The sequence below is a fragment of the Xenopus laevis genome, chromosome 9_10L (genome assembly GCF_017654675.1).
Source record: "Xenopus laevis strain J_2021 chromosome 9_10L, Xenopus_laevis_v10.1, whole genome shotgun sequence".
Lineage (NCBI taxonomy): Eukaryota > Metazoa > Chordata > Amphibia > Anura > Pipidae > Xenopus > Xenopus laevis.
In genome coordinates, this window is record NC_054387.1 from 99,385,146 (window position 1) to 99,411,569 (window position 26,424).

Below are 26,424 nucleotides of genomic sequence, written 5' to 3' on the forward strand. Positions count from 1 at the left end.
ATGTCCTTACCATCGAGTACATTTTTGCTCCTATTTAATGACCGGGAGGGTGTTCACTGTGGGAGAAGGGGTTGGCTTGGCAACAGTGGATAAATGTAATCATAAATTCATCGCCACAGCAAGCTTAGAGCTGCACTCACTTATTACCTCTTTCAGTACCTGGGAGGGTTTATACTGTGGGTGAAGGGGTTGGTTCGGAATGGTTGGGAAACGGAACCTACTTCTGCTACCGCCACAATAAATCTAAGAGTTGCACCTAGATAGTGCCTCTTTCGTTCTAAACGCAGCAGTCTGCTATGATATTAATATTTTAGACATTATATGCTGCGGTAATATCAAATTAAATGTATAAGATGCTATGCATGGTGGATTACCATTGTCTATGTATATAAGGCTGATACCAGTACACAACAACACGCCACCATATTATTTTGTGGGATTGTTCGGCATATATATTGCCGCAAAGATTTGTTTTAAACCCACTATCCTGTGGCATCTCGCCTCCCTGTACGTAACGTATTTTTAATGGTGTTAATCGGGACTTTTTTCTTTCACTCTCTTAATGATATTTATTAAAAGTTATGTTTTAACACATGTTGTGGGGTAGATATATGACTGTTTTTGGACTAAGAGAGATGGGAAGGTGCAAAGCAAAAGGTCAATTCTTTTTCTTTTTCTTTTCTATATTGGTTTAATTATTTGACATTGTACACCATCGGTTGTTTTCTATTTGATGGGAGGTGCTCCCCAATACTCCTTACTTATTGATTTAATACAAACTACACTTTGCTCCCTTTTCAGTCCACATCTCTCTCACAGCAGAGAGCACACTTCCTCCAATTATCACTTCTACTTCATTTCCTCCTGGGAGAAGCTCCTCCTTCACAGCCCTGAATGGAAGTAGCACACTGATGACCTCACTGTGCCAGACATCAAGCGGCAGCCATCTTAGGGAAGGCACATTTACTTCTGTAGGTAAAACAGATTACCGTACTTCCCAGCTGTCCTGATTTTTGCGGGTCAGTTCTGATTTTGACAGCTCAGTCCGCAGTCCTAGATTCTTATTGAAATGTGCCACATTTTTTTGATCTCCTGCAATGAACTGAATACCAGAAAGATTGTAATTGTTACAAATATAATTGTTATTAGGATTGTTACAATTGTAACTAATAAGATAAGTAGATTGACCTGCAGGTCAGGCAGGTTCAGGCTGACTGCCACACACATTCTACATAGCGTTGCCACCTCAACAGGCAGTCCACAGGCCTTGTGACATCAGGGATGGGCAATCACATCAGGGCGCAGGGCAAGTGACGGTCCAAGGGTGTGCCCATAACATCAAGGTTTTTTTTTTGCTGTGCCATTCATTTTAAAGACCAGTCCAAATTTCCTAATTTGGAAGTCTGGACAGGCAGTTTTCAACAAGACAGCCCTCCTGAGAACCGAGTTGTATGGGTGAAAAACGTTCAGGTTGCAACCCTAATTCTGCAGGTCGGATTCAGGTTGAGTACTTCTTCCTCTCTCCCTGTCCAGCAGCCTCCATTTATAGACATGCGTCTGCCCCACCTCGCCCCCTTTTGTGACGTCAGAGATAGATGGGTCATGCATGAATCTATAAATGGAGTTGCTGGCAGGGTTTTGGTCAGGTGCTGGTTGGTAGTGGGTCGAATTTTTGTCGATCCACATATCACATAATAAGCAGATCTCTTGGTGGAACTTGCAGCTAAGAGGGCAATTTTACCTTCATTAGCAAAACTGTAATTGTAAAGATAGTTTACCCTGCTGGTCTAGTGGCCGAGTGCTTCCTTTAGTCTCCAGTGCCGGTTTCTCTATGGCACAAGCGCGGTGCGCGCTGCCGGGTTTTACATGACGGCGTGGTGACGCGAAAATCAAAAGGAATTTGAAGTCGTTTTTGAATTTAAATAGTTGCCAGTTGTTAGGTCTAACTTGCTTAGTTCCTGGGTGCTATTTCTATGTGAATCTTTTGTGTATCCTGGTTTTGACCCTTGCCTGCTTGCCTATTCTGAACTCTCCAATCCTGATCCTAGCCTTTCTGAACTTGCTTGAACTCTGCCTGTACTGACCCTGCCTGTCTGACCTCGCTTGAACTCTGCCTGTACCGATCTGGCCTGTCTGACCACGCTATTCCGTTGGTTCCTCCTGAGTTGTGTGGCCTTCCATCCAAAATCCCTGGTAAACAATTGTGCCACGACTGTCACAATCACACCCTAAATCCAGAACTCGTGCTAGGCTCCTCTCTTAGTAAGACCTTGCGGCATCCAATTAGCAGAGGGCTCCTCCCGAAGTGAAATGCGGCTGCTACAGGCGGAAGCGGAGCTGAGACCAGGGAGCCTAGCACTTGTTCTGGATTTAGGGTGCGATTGTGACAGTAATAACACATAAAACACGACTCTCAAAACCCCCGTGTTTAAATGTGTTTAAACTTTCCACAACTGCCAAATATTGTAAAATGGCATGGTACTTTGGGGGTGTAGTCAAGAAAAATTTCACCGCACTATGCGCAGCACATCTTTTTATCCCTCTTAAAATTTTCCAAATGTTGCATACTAATGATGAGGTTGTAAAAAATATGTTTAATTTTAAAAAAAAAAGTTGCCTTTTTTTAGGGTGATCACTGAGACAAAAAAAGCCACAGTAAACTATCACCCACTCTGACAATGAGATGTGGGCTGAAAAAAAATTCCTGCTAAAACAAGTTCCTGCAATGAATAGAGCATATCTATATTTAACATTTAATATCTGTCATCACTGGCAGAAAAATAGAACCGCAGGCACTGATTAAAGTGCAGCAGTTGATGTTTTATATCTTGACATGGTAAATTCCCCTGCTTCACTGTATCCTAGCCAACTCTTTTCCTTTCAAAACTGCTTAGTCTAAATTATTATTATGCGTTTAGGGGACACAATTAAAGAAGATTAAACAGCTATGTCAGGCATCTTATATGTAATAGCATATCTGAATTAAAGCAGGAAACAAGCAGTATAAACAGGTATGGGATCCATTTTCCAGAAACCCATTATCCAGAAAGAATTAAAGGAAGGCTGTCTCCCATAGACTCCATTTTAATCAAAAAGTTACACTTAGGGGCATATTTATCAAAGGTCGAAGTGAATTTTCGAAGTAAAAAACTTTGAATTTCAAAGTAATTTTTGGGTACTTCGACTAGGGAATAGTCCAACTTTGATTCGAATTTGAAAAAACTTCGAAATTCGAAGGTCGAATTTTTTTTAAGTACTGTCTCTTCAAAACTTTGACTTCAACCATTCGCCACCTTAAAGCTGCCGGAGTGCTGTTTTAGCCTATGGGGGACCTTCTAGAACCTGTAACCTTTTTCATACACCAGACCTATGGGAGGTTTGCTTTGCAAACATGGTGAGGCCCATGTATTAAAACCCAAAGTAGAGTCTGGCCCAATGATTTATATAACAATAAAGAACCCATAAAATATTGAATTCTCGTTACAGTAATGCTTCACACTTTGTACTTTGTAATTTTGGTAGAACATTTATTTTGAATACTTGGGACCTGGGATTTTCCAGATAAGGGTTTATTGGATCACTACACCTTAAGTCTACTAAAACAAAAAAAAATAAACATTAAATAAGCCCGATAGGATTATTCTGCCACAAATAAGAATGTATGCTGCTTAGTTGCCAATAAGTACAAGGTCCTACTTTATAATTACAGAAATAAGTATCATTACAAAGAAAAAATACTCAAAGTTTTTTTTGTTTAAAATGGACTTTATGTGAGATGGCTTCCTGTAATTTGGAGCTCTCTGGATATCAAAAAGAGTCCCAGTCCTATATTAAATATTGTGTATGTTGTATATGTTTTCTTAAAACCTAAACACTCCAAAAAATAGTTTACATTTAAAAAAGATTAAGGGTGGTGGAGGTGTTTATTTGCCTTTGTGTCTATGTGGGCGTTTAGGTCACAGCCCAAATCCTTTTTGCTTTCACCCAGATATGGCCAAAAATAACCTCACTTTCCAGTAAACTTCCCTTTTTTGGATCTACGATTTGGGACTATCTTGCCTAAACTGAGATCATTGTGTAGTTATGGCATGGGTGTGTTTTAATTACATTCTGCACTTGACACTGCCACATTAAGGGGGTTATTTATCAAAGGTTGAGTTTGTGAGGTTTGTGAGGTCTTTTCTACCTCAAATAAACTCATCCTTAAAAATTTAAGTTTTCAGTTAAACTACCCTCGGAAACTCAAATGTTTGGGGAAAAATACAACCGACCTTTGATAAATAACCCCCCATATATCCTAAAATCCAAACATCTGTGAAACAGCGAGTCGCAAGGAAGCCCAGGAAAGTCAAGAGTGACGAAACGTGTCAGGTGGGGCCTAGCTACGTCAGCCAGGGTGCATCCGAAAGGAGAGAAGTATGCCGGTTTAAACAAATTGAACTCCTAACACAGCATATCGGGTAGAAGCACTTTGAACCTGGAAAAGACTGTTCATTGCCCAATCTGCTTGGTTTTACACTATATGAAGTGCATTTTCCTTAGCAAATCCGGACTGGAATTCAGACAACAGCATTGAGAGAACCTCCAGACAGACGCATAACCATTTTTAAACGTTTGTGAGTACCCACCTTCCCTTGATGGTGGCCCACTAAAAATTAAGGATAATAACGGTTTGGTGAATGTTGGAGTGGGTTCCACGAAAAATGTATATCATAGAGTGATCACACAGAGAGGTGGTAAACATATTTAAGATATACTACACTATATTTCTATCATTTCTTGTTGTCTCTTCCTGGACTTTCTTGCTAAGCGCTGTTTCACAAATGATTGGATTTTAGGATTTATACTTGTTGGAGAACGGAATAGAAACGGCTACAGGAACGAACTTCTGGAAACCTTATATTTTTCTTTTTTAGTAACCCCCTATATATATACATTTACCATGTACTTGTACTAGTCTGCAATAGCTTTGTATACCAGGTACCTCTAAGAAAATATACATTTTCCCATTTAGCCCAGTTTAACCTATATTGCAAGTTGGGTTTAGATAGGAGCTACCGTGGTTTGTTGTGCGAATGAGTTTAGCTGGTGGCAAGCAAGATCTCTGTAATGCAATAAAGAATGCAAAAACTAGTTCTTATTTCCTAAAACTGAAATTAAATTTGTTTTGATGTTGGGCCAAAGAAGTTCGTAGGAAGAGGTTCATTTTGACAGTGAGAGCTATCAGTTCATACAAAAGAGATACCACAGATCCACAGGGGTTTTCACTTGTAATTTATTAGACAGAGGAGGATTTCATGAAACCGCTGCAGACTTCAAAACCTGATAATTCCGACTACACAGGGTCTCGGGGATGGATAAACCCATCTACCCGTTTCGCTGCAATAATAATTATAAGTTTCATTTTATCTGAATCGCTAAATTTCCCTTTGTTATATCTTTATACTGTTCCTTAAATACCAGATTCGCTTTGAGTCACTAGGAAGCTGAGTAAAACCAGAACTCATTAAGTGAATTTTCTGTACGTCAGTATAAGGCAAATTTACACATAAGGGACGACGCGATTAATTGAAACCAGAGTAACATTTTTAATTTCAACTGCATAATGGGGAAGTGACTTCATCTATATAAAAGTCAGATTAAAACACAGGCTATTTATATGATGTGTGCACAAATAATGCAGACAAATACAACTTTTCTGACATTTGGAGTTTACACATTTAACTTTCATCAACTCCCACTTGCAATGAAATGTTAAATATGCAACCAGAAAACTAGATAAACTAACAACAATTTATTGCAGAATGTCGAATGTCTATAGCTCATGGGTCCTCATCATATTTCAAACTGTCATTTTGTGGTGTGCTTGATTTCTACTGATTATAAAGTTCATATAACAGATTTCTAAAAATGGATTTAACAATATTCTTCTGAATAGGTTTTATGTCTTAAACACAGAGAAAGAGTGGGTTTGTATTTGATATAGTGATATATTGCTCCATCATTAGACAATGAGCGATCCACTTCCGTCTTCTTTCTTCAAATTTCCTGGGGCAAACGCATGCGCAGTTGAAAGAAATAGCCGACTTTTTAGTGAAAGTTCGGCTTTTCATTCTACTGCGCATGCGCAGCCGCACGAAGACAGAATAAGATTGCTCCGTGGTGCTCACTGGTATAACACTGGCCCGTGGAATTTACTGCTGATAGGAGCACCGGCCCAGGGTTTCAGGTAAATCAATACAATCACTTGGGGGTGCCTAACATATGGCACCCCAAGTGCACCAAGCCTTTCCTTCTCCTTTAAGGGGAATGTAGTTAATATCGCAAGCTTTGTTATAGTTTTTATGAATGTTTAGTACAACTCGCAATGTAAATAATTTGCTGGTGAATATTACATCGCTCATTAACCACTAAGTAAAGGTTAGAGTTGACAACTGCTCTGGGAGAAACTGACCTATCTTTCAAGAGGATGCCCTGGGAAATTTTAAGCGATATGGGGTACCTGGTTAAATGTGCAATCTGGTTAACTGCCTATATACTAATTTAATAGATATGTCATTTTATACCTTACCTCCCCTCCCCCCCTCTCTCTCAACTTTCTCCCTTTACTATCTCTTTACTGCTCTTTTAATTGTGTTATGTTTAAAACTTTAAATAAAAAACTTTAAAAAAAAACAACTGCTCTGGAGTTTCGGTAAATATTTTGTCGCAAAAATGGCTTTGCAGTTGCAAAATTGTATTACATACACTGCGAATGTCCGCAAGAGCCATTTGTTTGCAAACTTTGAAAGGAAGTTGTTGAGGTCTGAAATCAGTCAAAAAGGACGCAAACAATGAAAATCTTAGTCGCTAATGTTCTTGTTCAATGGTCTTTGCAAACTTTTTTTTTCCTCTTAAGAAACATATTAAATTTCCCCATTAGTCTGTTTACTTTTTGTGATAAAATCCCATAAAAATAAAAAACCCACTGAAGTGATGTGAAGCTTACTTAAAACAAGATTTATTTGTGCACAACTACTTTTACAAGAATGTATAACCCCTCTTCTCTTCACTGTTGGGGTAATTGGGAGGAGGGTGACAGGGGGAGAATGCCTTGTTGATTTAAAGCACTTCCCCCCCCCCCCCCGGTGTCCGGAATTTAAGATTTAATAAAGTGTCACTCCCCATAACCTTGGCAAGGGATAGGGCTTGATGGCCTTGAAGGGTCTCCAGATACTATATTCCCTTTGCATAAGTGGTGCAGGAGGCAGAAGCTGCAGGGTTTATTGTATCGATGCTCCTTGTACCTCATCTTAGTAAAACTAAGAGTAATCATGGCCAATTGATGGTAAAATGTGAGTGCAGTAGCGTTAATTTTGACACATTGGTCGCAATTGCATCAGACACAAGTCCCCAATGTGACCACAACAAAGAAGGGGTTCTGGGAAAAAATGCAGCATTACGGGAAACAAACATGGCGATTGCACTCAAAATTGCACTTTGCTCACTGCACTTGTCAAGGTAAATGAGCTTTAGGGTCTACAAAGTGCCTTGGGTAATTCACCATAATGATATGGAGCTAAATGACATCTCTGTCTATGTAAGTCATCTGAAGTCTTATGGTAGGAGGATTTTTTGTTAACTTGTTTTTTTCCTTCTATGTTGTATTTATATCATAGTTTTTTTCATGGGTTTATGCCATAGTTCCCAAGGCTAATCCAATTATGTATTATCTTTATATCCTTAATATTTTTACTATGAACATAAGGTGAGCACCAGGGAGAGATCTTCTTCTGTCTTCCTCTTTCTTCAAATTTCCCTGGGCAAACGCTTGCACAGTAGAACGCAATAGCCGACTTTTTAGTTAAATTTTGGCTTTTCGTTCTACTGCGCAAAGGAAAGAGGAAGACGGAAGAGGATCGCTCCGTGGTCCTCACTGGTATAACCCCGGGCCGGTGCAGTTTTCTGCTGTTTGGAGCACCGGCCTGGGGTTTCAGGTAAGTAAATACAATCTTTTGGGTGCGCCTAACATTTGGCACCCCAAGTCCTTCTCCTTTAAAGCAAGGCCCCATATAGCAGCCCAAAGACACATTTCTGACAATTTACTCCTGATATCATTCTGGCACTGATTTTTTCAAATAAGAGCTGTAACTTCTTATTGATTCGGTTAGGATTATTCACAGTCAGCAGTATCACCAGAGATGGTTTATAATATAATCTCAGAATGCCACCATATATAGAAGTATGGGTAAATATTCCCAACATAGGGAGGCCCAGTTATCAAAGGTCGGATTTCGAATCCATGTGAATTTTTTTTAAATTCGAATATACTTACAATTCAACTGCGAGGTTATTGAAGAAAAAATTTGAATGTCTAATATTCAATTGAATGGTTCCGACCAGAAAATTCGAATCATATTCGATTTGTGAAAAAAAATGTCAGGAAGGTTATTAACATCTCCAAAAGGCTCAACGGACCTCTGCCATTGACTTGTACACGAACTCGGCAGGTTTTAGGTCGAATTAGGAACGTTTCCATGGTCAAAGTGTGATAAATCTCACATTTGAATTTACCTTTAAATAGGTTGATTCAAATTTGAATTTGTGAATGTGCGAACACTCAAAAATTTGAATTTCGAATTTAATATTCGACCCTTGATAAATCTGCCCCATAAAGTTTTGACTATTCTGTCTATAGTTTCTATATGAACATAATGAAGATCTTCATCCTTTGGTATTTTAAATATGATGTTGAAGAACCTAAGCACTGTTTTGAGCTGTTATATTGGAAGAGGTTCCTAACCACATCAGTACAGATTTCTCTGTATTAGCCTCACTCCAAAGCATTGCAACATCTATTTCTGGGCTGGCTATAGAAGCATCATGTATGGATATTTTCATCCCTTGAATTAGTTTAAAGGGGACCTGTCACCTTAAGAAAATCATTTTCTATTATGTTGGTTAAACAAAATAAACTTTACTTATACTATATAAATTATTTAAATTTTGTTCGCATCAGTCTGGGATTTCACAATCACAGCAAACTGTCAGGGGCCATTTTGTGGACACTGTTATTAAGGCAAGTTTTGTTGATCTCAAAATCTTGTTTAGGTCCCTCATTCTGGCACATAATGTACATGCCCAGGTTACACAGTTAGATGGTGAGCAGGGAGGGGGAATGGGAGGAGTAGAAAGTGAAAGTAATTGGCTGCCCCGCCTCTATGCCTAAAACATAGAGGTGGGACAGTCAACATATGATTGACAGCTGAGATTTTTAAATGCCTATGGATGTTTTAATAAAAAAAAGTTTGTGATTTAATTTGCAAAGGACTTTTATGATACAGCTTTTTATGTCTGGGTGACGTCCCCTTTCATTTTTGAGGTTCTAAATCAGTGGATTCCCTGCTAAATTGAATAATATTAGGGAATAGGGAAATTTGCTAATGGAAATTTTTTGATTTGATTTGACTAGCAGTTGATATAATTGGTTGATTCATATATTCATTTTATGAGGCCAAAGCTTTGGATGTCTAAGGTCCTGAGAAATTAACCTGATCAAAGTCAGGCACTAAAGATCACAGCTTCTGCAAAGTCTGGAAAATCCCTAATTTGTAGCAGCTATTACATTACATATAATTTGGATCAGTAATTGGTTTGTGAACGAAACCTTTTTGTTCTGGAGATATTGTTATAGAGTTTGCTTGGGTGTTGCTTTTCATATTTAGGAGTGATACTGGCTTATAGAAATAAAAGTCTGTGTGCTTTCTGCCAGGTCTTAGAACTTAATGTTCTTTTCATGCCAGACAGTATAGTATTTGCTTTAGTAGCTGCATAGTGACAGTGCCTAGAGTTACACAACTTGTTATCCACACAGATCCCCAAATCCTTCTCATTTAAGGATGCCCCAAAAGTATATGATATACTGTATAGTATATTGATTACAAAACAAATGTCACCCTTTCTCTTACTTGTGAGTCTCTAACATATTCTGCCTTTGTAAATAAATATTAAAAATTAATTTTAACTACAAAGAAACGATAATTTCATAACAGCAGTTCTTTTACAGATGGTACATAGTTTCATACTAGGCTGGCCGAAATGAGAATTCAACACCCACAATGGAAATCACCTTTTAACGCTATCTACATAAGCTCAGAACTATTTGGCAAAGGAAATCTGCTATTGTTTTTTAATTACATATTATTCATGACTACCACATCACATGCTGGTGTTATTAGGTACTTTCCAACAAAAACCTGTGAAAACCAAGCATAATAGTTGTGATGTTTATATAGGGTGTGCACAGTAGCCATATCATGGTCATGAGCTGAACAAACAACCGACGGTGAAATGAAATAAAATACCGCTAACGCACTACTACGTATATTAAATAAAGAGGTTGATCAACTTTGAGTTAACTTTTAAGGGCATATTTATTATGCTGTGTAAAATGAAAGTCACTGAAAGATTATGTAAAAAGCAGTGTAAAAATGTGTGTAATTTTACGCCATGTGAACGCCAGATTTGCATATTTGAAGTCACTCTAAGAAAAAAACGCATAAACATTTTTTACTCCATTTTTTATGACTTTTTTACACAGCAAAGCCTGGCGATGTGTGGTGTATTATCCAGCTGTTTTTTATCCAGCATAATTAATATGCCCCTTAGTATAATGTTGAGAGTGGTAGCAATTGGTTTTCATTTTTTATTATTTGAGCTTTTTGAGTTATATCGCTTTTTATTCAGCAGCTCTCCAGTTTGCAATTTCAGCAATAGGGTTGCTAGGGTCCAAATTACATTGGCATCCATGTATTGATTTTAATAAGAGACTGGAATATGAATAGTAGAGGGCCTGAATAGAAAGATGAGTAATAAAAAGTCACAACAATACATTTGTAGCCTTACAGAGCATTTGATTGTTAGATGGGGTCAGTGACCCCAATTTGAAAGTTGGAAAGAGTCAGAGGAAGAAATCAAATAATTTAAAAATTATCAAAAATAAATAATAAAGACAAATTGGAAAGTTATGTAGAATTGGCCATTCTATGACATACTAAAATTAACTTAAAAGTCAACCACCCCTTTAAATTAACAGAGCTCATCAATTCTTGGAAATGCAATAAGCTGATAAAAAAATCATCAGATCATATATATTTAAATATAGTATACTATTATATAAATATTTTAAATAGAGAATTTTTATTTCAGAAGCACTATATATATTTATGGTATTTTGCAGTACTGTTACGTTATACATCATGAATATACACTGTTTAAGGCTGCAATTGGCACAATAAACTGACCAATAAACTCACCAGGCCTGATAGCAAATGCAAATCAATTATATTTCAGCAAGGTCGTGCCACGGGGAAATCGTGTTATCGAAACGGAAAAGTCTCGAAATAGTAGTTTGTCCCATTTTTTTAAAATTTTTGGATGTTATACTGTATATTACATGTGTTGCCTATCATGGTGATTCTTTCTTTATGTCACTAAACCTAAGAAGCCATGATTTTACTATTAGTCACCAATGAGATCCAGCAAGTTACAAAGAATCTTCAAGTCTGGTTAATGGCTGTATCTTTGCTGTTATAAACAGTAATTTCTACTAAAACTAAACACTAAACATCAACCAAGGCATTGTGCAGCAAAATGTCCAAAAGCAGTGTCCTTCTTTATACTAAAGAGCATGGGCCCAAGCATGAAGGGTGGAGGTAGGCAAAATGGAGAGCAATAGAGAAGAAAATGTGAATATAATGAAAAGATACAAAATTGACATAGGTAAAAGTAGAAGAAATAGAGAGAAGACCAGCAGAAAATAGAAAAGAGGAGGATAGAGAAATGTAGAGAACATCTGAAGTGATGAAGTGAAGGAAAAACAAATGAGAAAGTAAATAGCACAATAATAGCAATATTTCCAAAGTAGAGGACAATAGAGAAGGGAAAAAGAACATACTAGAAAGGTGAGAAAAATGGGAGAGCAATAAGAAAAAGAAGGGCAGTATAGAAGGGGACAGAATACAAAAAGGGGGTGAAATGTCTATAATATGTTTAGGATTACTGAGCAATGGCCTAGCAAGTTTACAGGGAAAGTTTACAGGGAGAGGTAAAATGTAAATGTAATAACTAAACTATAAACTAAAAGTAGAACAAAAAAAGAAGAAAAGAAAATATAAGTGAGCACTAAAAAAGCAGAAAAAACATGGCACAATAAGAAGAAAACTCTGGCCATAAGTGGTAAAAGACCTAACTTACAACCGTTCAAATTTGTGGTTGTATTGAAACCACCATTTAAGAAAAGTTCTTGTGCCCAAACATACCCCTAGCCCATCCTTGTACTTGCACTCAGCCCAATGCACGTGCCCAGACTTGTCTGATTAGTATGCAATGAGGATATTGAAGCAGGAGAACCCTACAGTTACAGTCACCCTGGATTTTTCTGCATGAATGACAATATCTCACAATATCTAAACATTCAGCCCAAAAGGTCAGATACGTCCCAGACACAAGCAACAAGCTGCATTAACATCATAAGGGACCTACAGTTTGGCTGCAGTCACCACAAAAACATAATATTTACCTTGCTGTTCCCCAGTCACTAGCTCTAGTAATTCCTTATAATATTTGTGGTTCAGACATATTGAATTATTCTGAGGTTTCAGGTATAGACTAGATTATCACAGTGAAACTGAAACAATTTCTCCGTCAACCTAATGTACTCAATTAATCTAAGGTCAGTCCTAATCTAGGGTGGTTTATGGCCCTCATGACACCTCTGTTTTTTCTTTGGGGTTTCTTTCTTGTTACTAAACACTTTCAATTTCATGTCAGATTTTGTACAATATTATATTACCCCGATCAACCACAGCAATAAATTGTGTTAAAGAAAGTGAAACATACAATTAGTCTGTGGTTTCCAAATTCCAAGCAAAGGTTCTTGTCTAGTTTCAATATAAGTCATGTGACTGTCAAATTCTCCACGGTAGCCACTAAAACCAAGTTTTTGGAAACACTACCAATAGGTCAATTTCACACCCAGCTGTTCTTATAATACTTTAATATGTACATTTAGTATACACAATATAGAGTGAATTAAAGACTCAATCGCTCCAATGAGCATTTTTTTCTGTTGAGAATGTCTGGCCCAAGTGTGTTTAAAACTTAAGAGCCATCATGGGAAGGTTGGCTGGATATGATGGGGTTACTTACCTATAAGGAATTCTTGTTTGCACAGCCCAGTTCTTCAAGTTGATTGCAGGTGAGAAGACAGAAGGGCATTGGATGAGGCAATCCACATGACAGCTGCAGGTGAGTATAAGATGGTTTTTCCACTTGATAAATCTCAAATTTTTAGGAAAACCCCTAATTTTTAGAGATCTGTGGAAAAAATGCTGCATGAAGATTCATGTCATTGCTGAGATCTGAACCATGACTAATTCTATTTCTGATGCAGTGATCTATAACAACATTGAACACAATGTGACCATAATATTGTCTTATTTAATATATATACTTAAAAAAAACATACATACTCTTCAAAGGTTTTAAAATTTAAGAAATTATGTGCTCTTACATAATATCAATGCATTTAGATGATAGTTTCTCAGATTAAAAAAAACGATCAAAAATGCTTGTCCTTGAGCATGAAATTAATCCATTATTGGTCTCAAATTATTTCCTTTGGAAAGAAAAGTAAAAGCTTTAAGGGCCAACTGTGTGGCTTAACTCACATGTAAGGAAGGAAATAGAAAGGAATAATAAAGCAGAAAATATACAAGTCAAAGGGGACAGACATCATTCAGGACCTATAAATATTACAAGTCTTGTAAAGCAGCAATCAAGATGGCAAAACTACAAAACAAGGAATTGATTGCCTGACTTGCAAAAGTCCAATCAAAAATGTTTAAATATTTAATAGGAAAAAGATGCAGATAAATAGCGTTGGTGCATTTAAATGTAGAAAATGTAGAATTTACTGTATTTCCTTGGTACAATGTGAACTGACATGGACGTGGTTTGTACAGGCAGATAAATTAGATACTTTTAAGACAGGGTTGGATACCTTTTTAGGTTGTAAAAAAATACAGGGCTACTTGTATACTTGTATTAAGACTCACACATATGTAATAAAAGGCACTACCTATGCCTTGGAGTAGTACCCATAACAGCTAATAAGATTTTTTGAACAGATGACCTGTATATGCTTCTTGTTGATTGGTTGCTATAGGTAAATTAACCAGTAGCAAACGTGGCACCTTCTATTATGTTTCTCCATTAATGCATTTTTGATCTAGGGACTGGTCCAGTTGAAGTAAATTTTATTGGCTTGGTTAAAAAATGAAAAAGTTGAACGTGTCTCTTTTAACCTCAGAGACTAGTTAATGTTGTCATTATTTTTACCTGTAAGTGACAATAGATCTGTAATTCAGTGGCCCAGGATGTCCTTTTTACTTACTCATAGCATATAAATTATGAGTTTTTTTATTGGTTTTTCTGATTTGCTCCACCACTTTTTATTTTTACAAAACCTTTGATAAACGGATCTCTACAGATTAGGGTGCAAATTACATGTTTAGTCTTGTAAGAGATATTAATGGAAATCTGTCATAAAGTAATACAAGGATTGCAATAGTAAACATTATAGGGGAAACAGCTGGAGCTGGAGCAGGAGCTTATTAACCTGTGTGGTATTTGTCTACAATTTAGACTTGAAGACTTCAGAGAAATTCAATTAGGCCCAACAAGTATTTTAGAGAGAACATTTGCTTGATTTCTGTGTAGCTGCATGGCTGTATAAAGGTGCATAGACAACAATGTCACTTTTTTTCCTCTTGAATTACTCTATTGCAGGAGTGCCCATACTTTACTAATGTGGGGTCTACTTTTAGTGGTGTTGTCCCATTATGATCTACATCCATAATAGCATTGTTAGCATTCTGTTCCATGGAAAATATTACTTAAATATTATATTGATTTACATTTGGTTTTATGTTACTATATTTAAAAAAAAACAACACTATTTTTATGTAACCATAACAGAATAAATATCTGAATGAAATAGGAGGGTGATATAGACAAGCTGTTTGTTGACAGTGTCAGTGTCTACTGATCACCAGCTAAAGGTCTACCGATCTACCTTTTGGACACCCCTGCTCTATTGCTTACATTTTAGCTATAAAAAAAAATCTTTATAAGAAGTGCCTATTAGGTGCTATAGTCACTGTATCTCTTTTATTTAACACGTTATTGTGTGTGTGATACATACATGTTTGTGTATACAGTACTTCTCTAGGCCTCTAGGCTCATGCACACCTGAATGACCTTTTCCCAGCTCTAAATAAGTTACATTGCTGTGGGTGTCTCAATTCTTATTTATAGTTCTACAAGCCTGAAAAGGTTTTACATTGTATCTTCCTCTATATACAGTAGCTTTTTAATAAAAAGCAGATTGCACAATATTTTTGTCTAGCCAGTCTGAAATATTTTCAGATCCTCTGCTAGTTCATGTGCAAAAAAAAAGACCAAAATAGCCTTGAATGTCAAGATATTTATAAAAAGACTAATTTAAGGAGTGACCAGCCATCATACGCAGTATTTGCTATTCTGAAAGCATTTTCGATGCTATTTCTAGCCCTTTTTTAGTTTTTAAGCATGGCCTTTATGTGTGAGTGTTTTACTTTATTTTAGCTTTTACTTGGAGCTACAATCTAGTAGTGCAAAAAATCTACCCATGAATTGGAGTCTGAGGTGACTAAAATGAATCTTCTCTGTGGGGTCTAGTTATTTCATTTTTAAGCCATTTCTCCCAATTTATCACCACAGAGTCAGATATTATACTTCACTGAGCAGATAGTTCATTAACTGTGCCCTGGGTTGTTTTGTGCATAGCAATGCTTCCAGTGGGTAGTGCCTTAGAGGTGTCGGTAGAGGAACTGAACCGTTTGTCTTTAAATCATCTGAAAGCGCGGCACTCTCGCTGGCAGGAGAAGAGCTCTGCAATGGCACTTGGGTACATTTCCCATGTAGTCACTGTAGTCCTGGTGCTGTTTTCTTTCCTGATGGTTAGACAGCAGCAGTGCTGTATCTGCAGAAACATGGGGTGCCTGTGCCCACAGCCACTGACTATATATAATACCATCGAATGTCAGTACCCTTTCACTGACTACAAAGTATTTGAGGTATTTCCTCTTGTTGTATATATGTATGGGGTGTCTGTCATTTGGGGGGGAAGCAACAGATTTTTGAATAGGGCACCGTGTAGTACCAAACATTAGTAAGCCCTGTGCTTGTGTGTTGTTGCACGGTGCATAAAACGTATCCACAGTCACTAGCTGATAAATTACACATGTCTGTCTCTTTACACAACTATGTTGTTTATTGAATAATATCTGCCTTCTAAGGAGTACATCATGTACATCCTAATATGCAATTGTTCAATGTTGCACAGTAAGGTTTATGTCATTTCCTAAAGACAAAGGGAACCAACAGACAAGCAATTACTATTAAACTCATTTAAAGATTTTTCACTCAGAATAATAAATCCTTTATTCACTTGATCTTTGCTCATCTCTGATGAAACATACAGGGAAAAAGGAAGGTTCCCTAAATGTCTATTTAATAAACCAATAATGCAAAAGTAAATGGTTGATTTTACCTTGTTTTGCCCTCTATTTATGCTGCACTGCATTTGCTCACAGTTCCCCTCTAACTTCTTGGATCTCCCATTGGCATCGGCATTTACCTCTGAAAGCAGCACATTGTCATGATTTTTCAGTCACTGTATGGAGACATTTGTCATGGGAAAAGGGTTTCATTAATTATTAAGACAAAACCAAAAGTTTGTGGCAATCCTTTTTTCTAGTTGTTGGGTTTCAAAATCTCTGGGGCTTCTATTACTTTAAAATAATTTAGAAAGGTAATAAAATGAATTCTATATACTGCTTTATCTGGTAAGGCTCCTATACATGAATACATAACAGGATGAGCAATACTTGTTTCCTGGAACATGAGGGTTTAAACAACATGGTTAATAGCTCATTACCAGCCCTAAGCAAATTCTCAGCAAAATCAGGTTGATTTTATCTCTGGCCTTAGGACTAACAATTGGATCATTCCTTGGGGCCTATGAAGACCTGTCAGCTGTTGACCGCATCAACATGCCAACTTACTCCTCATCTTATAGGATATTAGTCAAGCAGGCCCATTGGTGGGCCACATACTTGAGCAGTTAAGTTGCTGACTCAATCTAAGAGGCCAAATCAGCAGCATGTACAGCCACCATAGGCAAGGGTGACAACAGAGTTAATAAAAGAAGGTTTACCCTTGAATCGTATAGCACTACACAGCAATGGATTGGGCAGATATCATAACATGCTTGTACAGTAGCAGGTTCTCCTTTGGTTCCAAACAGGACTACAATATGTTTTTTCTGCCATACCACAATGGCCACCAACCTCATTGTGAAGATTTAAATGAAAAAAATAAGCCCTAGACATAAAACGCATATCCTCTGTCAAAACTGCCAGACTGGTTGCCTCCCCAGGGCCTCACTCATGTTTGGAATTGGAACGCCTAGAACAAGGGTCCATTTTTACCCATGAGCCACACTCAAATGTAAGAGGAGTTGGGGAGCAACACAGTATGTGGACTGGCATGGTTTTTATGCAATCAAAACTTGCCTGGATTTCAAAAATAAGCACCTGCTTTGAGGCCTCTGGGAACAACTTCCAAGGACTCGGTGAGCAACATGTGCTCCCAAGCCATTGGTTGGACATCGCTGTTCAATAAGCTTGGCAATTTTCACGCTATTTAGCAGAGAGGGTTTTTTTGCTGAACAGGATGCACCGGATTTGTGTATTCTTACTAATTATTTCACCAAATAATTAAAGGGATACTGTCATGGAAAAAAAAGATTTTTTCAAAATGAATCAGTTAATAGTGCTGCTCCAGCAGAATTCTGCACTGAAATCCATTTCTCAAAAGAGCAAACAGATTTTTTTATATTCAATTTTGAAATCTGACATGGGGCTAGACATATTGTCAATTTCCCATCTGCCCCAAGTCATGTGACTTGTGCTCTGATAAACTTCAATCACTCTTTACTGCTGTACTGCAAGTTAGAGTGATATCACCCCCCTCCCTTTTCCCCCCAGCAGCCAAACAAAAGAACAATGGGAAGGTAACCAGATAACAGTTCCCTAACACAAGATAACAGCTGCCTGGTAGATCTAAGAACAATACTCAATAGTAAAAACCCATGTCTCACTGAGACACATTCAGTTACATTGAGATGGAAAAACAGCAGCCTGCCAGAAAGCATTTCTCTCCTGAAGTGCAGGCACAAGTCACATGACCAGGGGCAGCTGGGAAATTGACAAAATGTCTAGCCCCATGTCAGATTTCAAAATTGAATATAAAAAAATCTGTTTGCTCTTTTGAGAAATGGATTTCAGTGCAGAATTCTGCTGGAGCAGCGCTATTAACTGATTCATTTTGAAAAAAATGTTTTTTCCCATGACAGTATCCCTTTAAAGTAAATCTCACTTAAATCTGTCTACCCTTGGACACCATGTTAGATTTTTATCTCATCCATTTTTAGACAGCAAGCATCAGCAGGGGTTACAGCTCTGATAGATTTTAGGCTTTATTAGGATTTCATGTCTGGTACATTCTGACCCTGCATTTCATACTATAACATTAATAACAAGTCTTGTTTAGAAATCATTCTGTTTTTCTCTTGAATTTTGCAGTATTATTTAGATGATAAAAACTAAAACAAGCGTTGCCCTTTTTCTGTAGAAACCATTCATCAAAGGAAAGTGTTGTCTTGTAAAATCCTCTTCCCTGTACATTTACCCTAAAGCATTCCCACTGGATTTCATTCCCACTTATGAGAGGGGGTCATGCCAGGTCATAATATTTTACTGTGCAGTGTTCCTGGAAGTAATTAATTGAACAACGTCCAATAAACTGTTAGGAACTTATTGTGACATCTTGAGAGAAAGGATTTAAAGCATTAGTAAGACGCTAAAAGTATAAAAAGGTTTACCATAAAGGCAATCATGCTTTAAAATGCCTTTTAAGGAAATCTATGATAGATTTTTGTTTCTATTGAAATCACGGCTGGGCAATGCATCACTGAATATTGTTTTTTTGATGCATATTGACTTCAATTAATTTTGATAATTTTTCAATTTTGCAAACTTTTTTGCAGTCTCTCAAATTTTTCGGGAAACGCGACAGATTTGCTCTTTGCTATCGATGATGGGCGAATTTCTCCCATTACGGTTTGCCTGAAAAAATTAGCAAATCTCTAGCGAAATCCGTGAAATGGCGAACAGTTCACTAAACGCGAATTTAGGCGCCGGGGACAATTCTGACACGCATTAAAGTCAATGGGCGCCTATTAATTTTTGCTACCGTCAGAATTGACGCAAATTTATTCGCCACCGGTGAAACACAGAAATTTGCCACAAATTCCCACCTGGCTAAACGCCCATAACTAATCGCTATTGCTACTAAATCTTAAAACAATATTCTAAAATACAATATGTATGAATAATTGCATTGTTCTTTCGATTTTAGCATGTGTTATAGAGCAGACAGAGCAGAAATGAGAAAGAGCAACATGAGAGACGGGTCCCAGGTTGTGGCAATATTTTTTGTCTTTGCCTGGCTGCTACTACTAGAAGGTGTTAGCAAGCACCAATTTCATCTTTCCTGTAAATTCTGAATTGTAGCTTTTTGGTTTTTCTTTTCTATGAGCAGTTATTGCAAAATCCACAGGCTTAAAAAAAGACAGTACCAGGAAGAGTTGAACTGTTTATTTTTATCTCCGTTCATCAGGAAGTACTGCTGAATGTCTTTTCCGTGTAGAATTTACATTAGAGTGATCTCATCACCTCTTGCCTGCAGACTGCTGACTTCCTTAATGATTGTGAAACTCTCCTTCTTGCGCTCTAACTCTCTAATTGTGTCATTGGTTACACTGTGTTTCGGTTACATTTCACAAACCTTCAAAGCTGTTTTTTGCGACGTTTATAATAGAGATAAAACATATCATCCCTAAAAGGGGTGGTTGATCTTTTCATTAACATTTGGTATGGTATAATACATGGTATTGTATAATGCATCTATCCCTATTTTTTTCATTACACAGGATATACATGGAAGTGAACCTAGAAGATGTACCTGGAAACCCGTTATCTGGAAACCTGTTATCCAGAAAGCTCACAATTACTGGAAGGCCATCTCTGATAGACTCAAATACAATTATAATCAAATATATAACATTTTTAAAAATGATTTCCTTTTTTATATATAATAAGAAACTAGTACCTTGTACTTGATCCCAACTAAGATATAATTAATCCTTATTGGAAGCAAAACAATCCTATTGGGTATATTTATTGTTTCAATGATTTTTAGTAGACCTTAGACTTAAGGTATGAAGATCCAAATTACAAAAACACACCTTATCCAGAAAACCCCAGGCCCCAGCATTCTGGTCCCATACCTGTAATGTAGTATTCAATAGCAAGAGTTCATGTATTTGCATGTAAATGCCAAGCTAGGAGGTTCATAGTTGCAAATGTTGGAGAGTATTCTATAGTGGGGTACATGAGCAGAGACAGCAGATCAAATGACTGCTGGAGAGCCCTGTAGGGTTTGTAACGTGGGCACATTTATTTATGAAACACTGATCATTGTTCTGATGCTTTGGTTGGCTAATAACATTATGCAGTGGGAACCACAAAGTCTACTGAAAAAAAAACCTCTCATCCCCATACATGACAAAATATAGATTAACAGCTCAACCAGACTACGTTTTTATTTTCCATCTCAACACTTTGAAAACAGGTTGCCTAGTTAGAATGCAGCTAATGTGTAAGATTAAATACAATGCTTTAATGGGGGGGGGGGGCACAATGTCAAAATGTTTGGCCCTATTTATGAAGTAGAAACACTCATATATGTTACATTTTACAGTTACAGAATCCACTGTGTCTGATTCTCTCTCCTAAATGATCCTTCCAGAGTACAAAGGCCGGTGCAAAGTGGGCTTAGTCAATGTCTCAGTGTTATTTAATATCTACCAACCCAATTTGTTTGCAAGTTTGTATATAAAGTAAATAAAGTACCCCCCTATTGTAAAATATAAGGATATTATAAGTCACAGAGGAGTTCCATGTTTTTATACAGGTCATGGAACTCCGTTTTCTTCTAATATCCTCATATTTTCCTACAAGGGGTACTTTATTTATTATAATACACAAGTTTCAGTGAGTCATGTGACAAAAATGACATCACTACTCACCGTTCATAACTGATGACACAGTTTATAAGGATATAATTTACAAGATATTCATGGCTTTTGTGTATTATCGGAATATATAATCACTAACAACTTTTATGGGCTGATCACTTTTTAAAAGGCAGCGTAAAGTTATTTTGCTTTTTCTGCAAGCGAATTATCCATTACAGGAATGCTCTGGAAGCCACACACTGAATGAATATTTCTGGGAAAGGAAGACTTTGTTTTGTGCGAAAAGATTTTCAGGAACTGACTATTTAATTGCCATTTAAATTGTAATGCAGAACTCCTCTAATTTCAAGTGTTTCCTGATTGCTTTGTAAAGCACAATCTGTACTTTTATAGTAGGAGAAAACAAACACACCGACACACACACTTATACAGGCACCCAATTCTAGCAAAAATTATCCATATGAGCTATTTAATGAAATAATACACAGAATGTGGAGTATCTCTCTGGCATTCATTCTTATTTTTTCATATTCAGTCTTATTTTCAACAACAAAAGTAACACAAAACATATATTGCTTCCAAATGACATCTTGGCTGTTCTAGTGCCATTTTAACATAGATGAGTCAGGGAATGTTAAATGATGGTACAAATTATTATTATCTGGAGACCCATTTTCCAGAAAGCTCTGCAACATATCAATGCCATTTCCCATACTGGCAAATAAACAAATAATATTCATATATTATATTTCATACAATCATATTGGATTTATTTAATATTTAAACATTGTGTAACATTTTACACTTAGGGGCAGATTTATCAAGGGTCAAATTTCGAAGTGTAAAATACTTCGAAATTCGACCATCGAATTAAAATACTTCAAACTCGAATATCGAAGTCGAAGTATTTTTCACCGAATTTGGCCATTGAACGATCGAAGTAAAATTGTTTGAAACGAACGATTCGAACGATTTTAGCATACAATCAAAACATTTTACTTCGATGTGCAAAGACTTAGCAAATGGTTGTAGAAGGTCCCCATAGGCTAACATAGCACTTCGGCAGGTTTAATTTGGCAAAGTATTGAAGTTGACAGTACTTCGATTATCGAATGGTCGAATATTCTAACTATTTTTACTTCGAATCCAATTCAAAGTCGTAGTATCCTATTTCATGGTCGAAGAAACCAACAAAATTACTTTGAATTTCAAATTTTTATACTTCGAAAAGTCCTTCGAATTCACTTCGACCTTTGATAAATCTTCCCTTAAGTGGGCAAATAATTATGACATTGAAGCATTTTGGTCTCCAGTTGGAAAACTCTCTTCTAAAACTGCATTGCACATCAACACTTTAGCTTCAGACATCTAGCTTCAAACACCAGACCTCCACCCACTGAACGTCCAAGGACTGGATTATGTAAAAATGATTATTACATATAATGAAGCCTATGAGCCTTTGAACAAGATGTGGCCATAGAAATCCATTGCAGAGCCTCATTTAGTTGGAAAACTCTCTTCTAGCTTCAGTCATCTAGTGTCAAACATTAGATCTTCACCCTACAATATTTTTTTCTGAAGTCTTCATTACAAGCTTCAAATGTAGAAAGACTGATGACAGAGATGCCATTGGTAGTGCAGAAGGGTGGATCTAAAGCAGAAGGGTTGTTGAGTCATAAGGGAAAGACTCAAATGAAAGGTGCTTACGATGACAACAAAGGGAGCAGCATAGCGATGTGAGGAAGTTGGTCACGAGGCAGGAAGGGAAATTCTAAATTACTTTTGCTTTCTGATGCAGGGTAACAGTTTTAATGAAAAAAGTCTCTCTATCTTATGCTTCAAATGTATACAGCGAATACTTAAGAATTGACCAGATTTTCAGTATCAAGAATGAAATCATTTATATAAAAACTTTAGTGCAAGGGAACCCTGAAGGAGGTCAGTGGCTTCTCTTAAAGTGAGCATGTGCATTCACTTCCCCAGCCAAGGAGATAGCTCTATCTCGAGTCCTCGCAATTCCCCATAAATAGCGCAGTGTTCAGAAATGTAGAAAACTCCTTGGTGTTTTAAATAAGCTTTATTCAGCTTTACTCATTTGTTCCACTTACTCTTAATTCCTGTAAATTTGCTCAGTGTGCCAGATAAAGAGAAATCTGCTGCACAAATGCATCCCCCCTGTAGCTAGCTAGTCTCTGGTCTGTTCTCTCTTTCATCTCCTTTTCTCTAAACTCACTGCCTGACGTTTCTTAGAAGTGTTATCATTTTCACACCGATGTCAAAAGCTTTCCTGGTATGTGATATCATTTCTGTGCTATCAAAAGCATATAGCTACCTCTCAGTCTCTGTTTTACTCTAGTTGTAGCATGGCAGATAGCATTCTATTTTCCCTTTGAAGGAGCTAACTGTACAAGGGAAGCCATTATTCAATGAAATCGAAGAGTATAACATTATTATTATTAATATTATTACTACTACCTGTTATGTACACAGCATTTTAAAGAGATTCACATCAGTCCCTGTCCCAGTGGTATAATCCCTATCACTTTTACACACAATAGTGGTCATTTACAATAAGGAAGGCAATGTGCAAAAAGAGCTGGAATTGGCCTTTTTTTTGCACTTTGTACACTGGCTCCCAGGGGATGTCCCTGGGGTTGTCCCATTAGAGTGCTGCCTGTTTTCAGGGCCGGATTCCTCGGGCAGACGGCCCTAGGCCACGTGGTCCAATTGCCTGGCTCTACAGTCCTAGCTGTGGTCCAGCTGAGGTCTGCCCCTCTCCTTTATAGTTACCACTGCTTGAAGGCAATGCCTATGGTGGTTAAAACTCAGTACAAGGCAGAAGTGCTGCCCAACGAGTCTCACAATCATGTTCATGTACAGTATATAGATCATTACCATATTAACACTCTCCCCTTGGTACCCCCCATTGTCTCAAGGTAGTTTTCACACTGGAACCAAGTTCAAGCTCACCTCTTCAAAAAAATATTTGCTCTAGTCAGGGCCGGACCAAGGTATTTTGGCACCCTAGGCAAGGGCTTTAATCAGCGCCCCCCTTCCAACCCGTTAAGCCTTATTATTTCCCACCTTAACATTACGGTTAGGTTTTCCAGTAGGATAATTTTATCACATTGCCACACCGTACCTGTACCAGCAAGCCCAGCAGTCATCATATTGCCCCAATGTACCTGTGTCAGAAGCCATCATATTGTCATCCTGCACCAGCAGCCATCATACTGCCCTCCTGTACTTGTGCCTGCAAGCCCAGTAGCCATCCATCATACTGCCCCCCCTCCTGTGCCAGTAAGCCCAGCAGCCATACATCATACAGCCCCCCCCCATACCTGGGCCAGCAGCAATCCAGCATACTACTCCCCGGTACCTGTACCAGCAAGCCCAGCAGCCATACTACCCCCTGTACCTGTGCTAGAAAGCCCAGCAGCCTTACTACCCCCCCTGTACCTGTGCCAGAAAGCCCAGCAGCCTTACTACCCCCTGTACCTGTGCTAGAAAGCCCAGCAGCCTTACTACCCCCCCTGTACCTGTGCCAGAAAGCCCAGCAGCCTTACTACCCCCCCTGTACCTGTGCCAGAAAGCCCAGCAGCCTTACTACCCCCTCCTGTACCTGTGCCAGAAAGCCCAGCAGCCTTACTACCCCCCCTGTACTTGTGCCAGAAAGCCCAGCAGCCATCATATTGGCAATCCTTACCTGTGCCAGCAGCAGCCACAAATACATCAACTCATGTAGATTATTGATACAAGTATCAATGTACCTGTGCCAGCAGCAACAGCAGAAATATGGCCCACGAATCTATACCTGTGCCAGCAGGAAGTGTCAGAATACAAGCCCAGGCTGGTTGTTTCTTTGCTTCTGTTGGAATGTCTTCAGCAGCGTGTCACACCAACGCGCCAGCTCTTTGCAGCTCTCTGCCGCCCAGCCGTGTCAGCGGCGTAATTGAAGTGCGTGCGTATGCACCGACAAGCAGCACCGACACATAGGAGTATGTTAAAGAGAATCACTTAAGGTGGCTACTACTCACCGGAGGGAGGTGGCGGCGAGGTGGATTCCGCTCGCACTTTGCAAATAACGCAAAAGAGGGTTGTGGCAGGCAGATAATTAAATTCTGTTAAAACAAGAAAAAAAAGAAACAAAAAAAATTTTCCTCTTAAAAGTGCGCCCCTCAATGATGGCGCCCTAGGCAGTCGCCTACTCTGCCTACCCCTAGTTCCGGCCGTGGCTCTAGTCCCACTTAGCTGATCACATGGTTACATATATAAGAAAATATTGGGGTATTCTGAACATAAAATAAACATTTACTCCAAAATCTTACCTCAACGGATTTACAAGCTTTGACCCTCCAGTTGAGCTTCAACAACAGCTAAACTATTTGAGATCTCACTGCTAGCCTCTTCATAGAGGTCTTCTGCTTTCTGGTTGGAATTAGGGAAGTATGATCCTGAAGGTCTCTGCTGCGGTGAGTAAACTTAAAACACCATATCAGAACACTATACAAACAGTTCTTTATTGTTAAATAAACTGACACATAGAGGTACAGATACTGACCATAACAGATAGTAGCCAGTAGGTACCAGAGGAGAGGCTTACTGAGCAGGGTCACTGAATAAAATGCAAATGATGTGTTTTGTACCTGGTTTCTAGAGCATCAGGCTAATATTTTTTCTAGTGGAATGTCTGTAAGGTTCTTTCTTAAAGGTTCTTGTGCTAAAGTGAATGGTGGCTTTTGCTCAAGGCCACAACTCTTACTAAAAACTAGAAGGTTTCAAATTCAGAAAAGGTAAAAATGAGCTTGTCAGAAGGTGGTGAGAGTGGAGGCTTAGCAGCAATGTTGTCTGAATCTAAAATGAATATTTCACATCAAACTTCGGGGAAGTAGGTTGACTTTATTTTCCAGGAACAGATAAATGAGTTGAGACGTCATTTTGTGGCTTTTTTGAAAAATCACATGCAGCCAACAAAAATGCCATTCTGAGGTGTAGCTGCTTCCGACACAGTCTGTTTTTCATATGACTGCATGTTAGTTACATAGCTGAGTAGAAATCCATATCTCTGTACAGGGGCAGTCAAATAAGAGGCACTCTGAACAAGAACTGTAAAGAAAGAAAAAAGAAATTGTAAAAAATGGAAGACTTGGTTAGACACAGAATTGATACCAATGAAACAT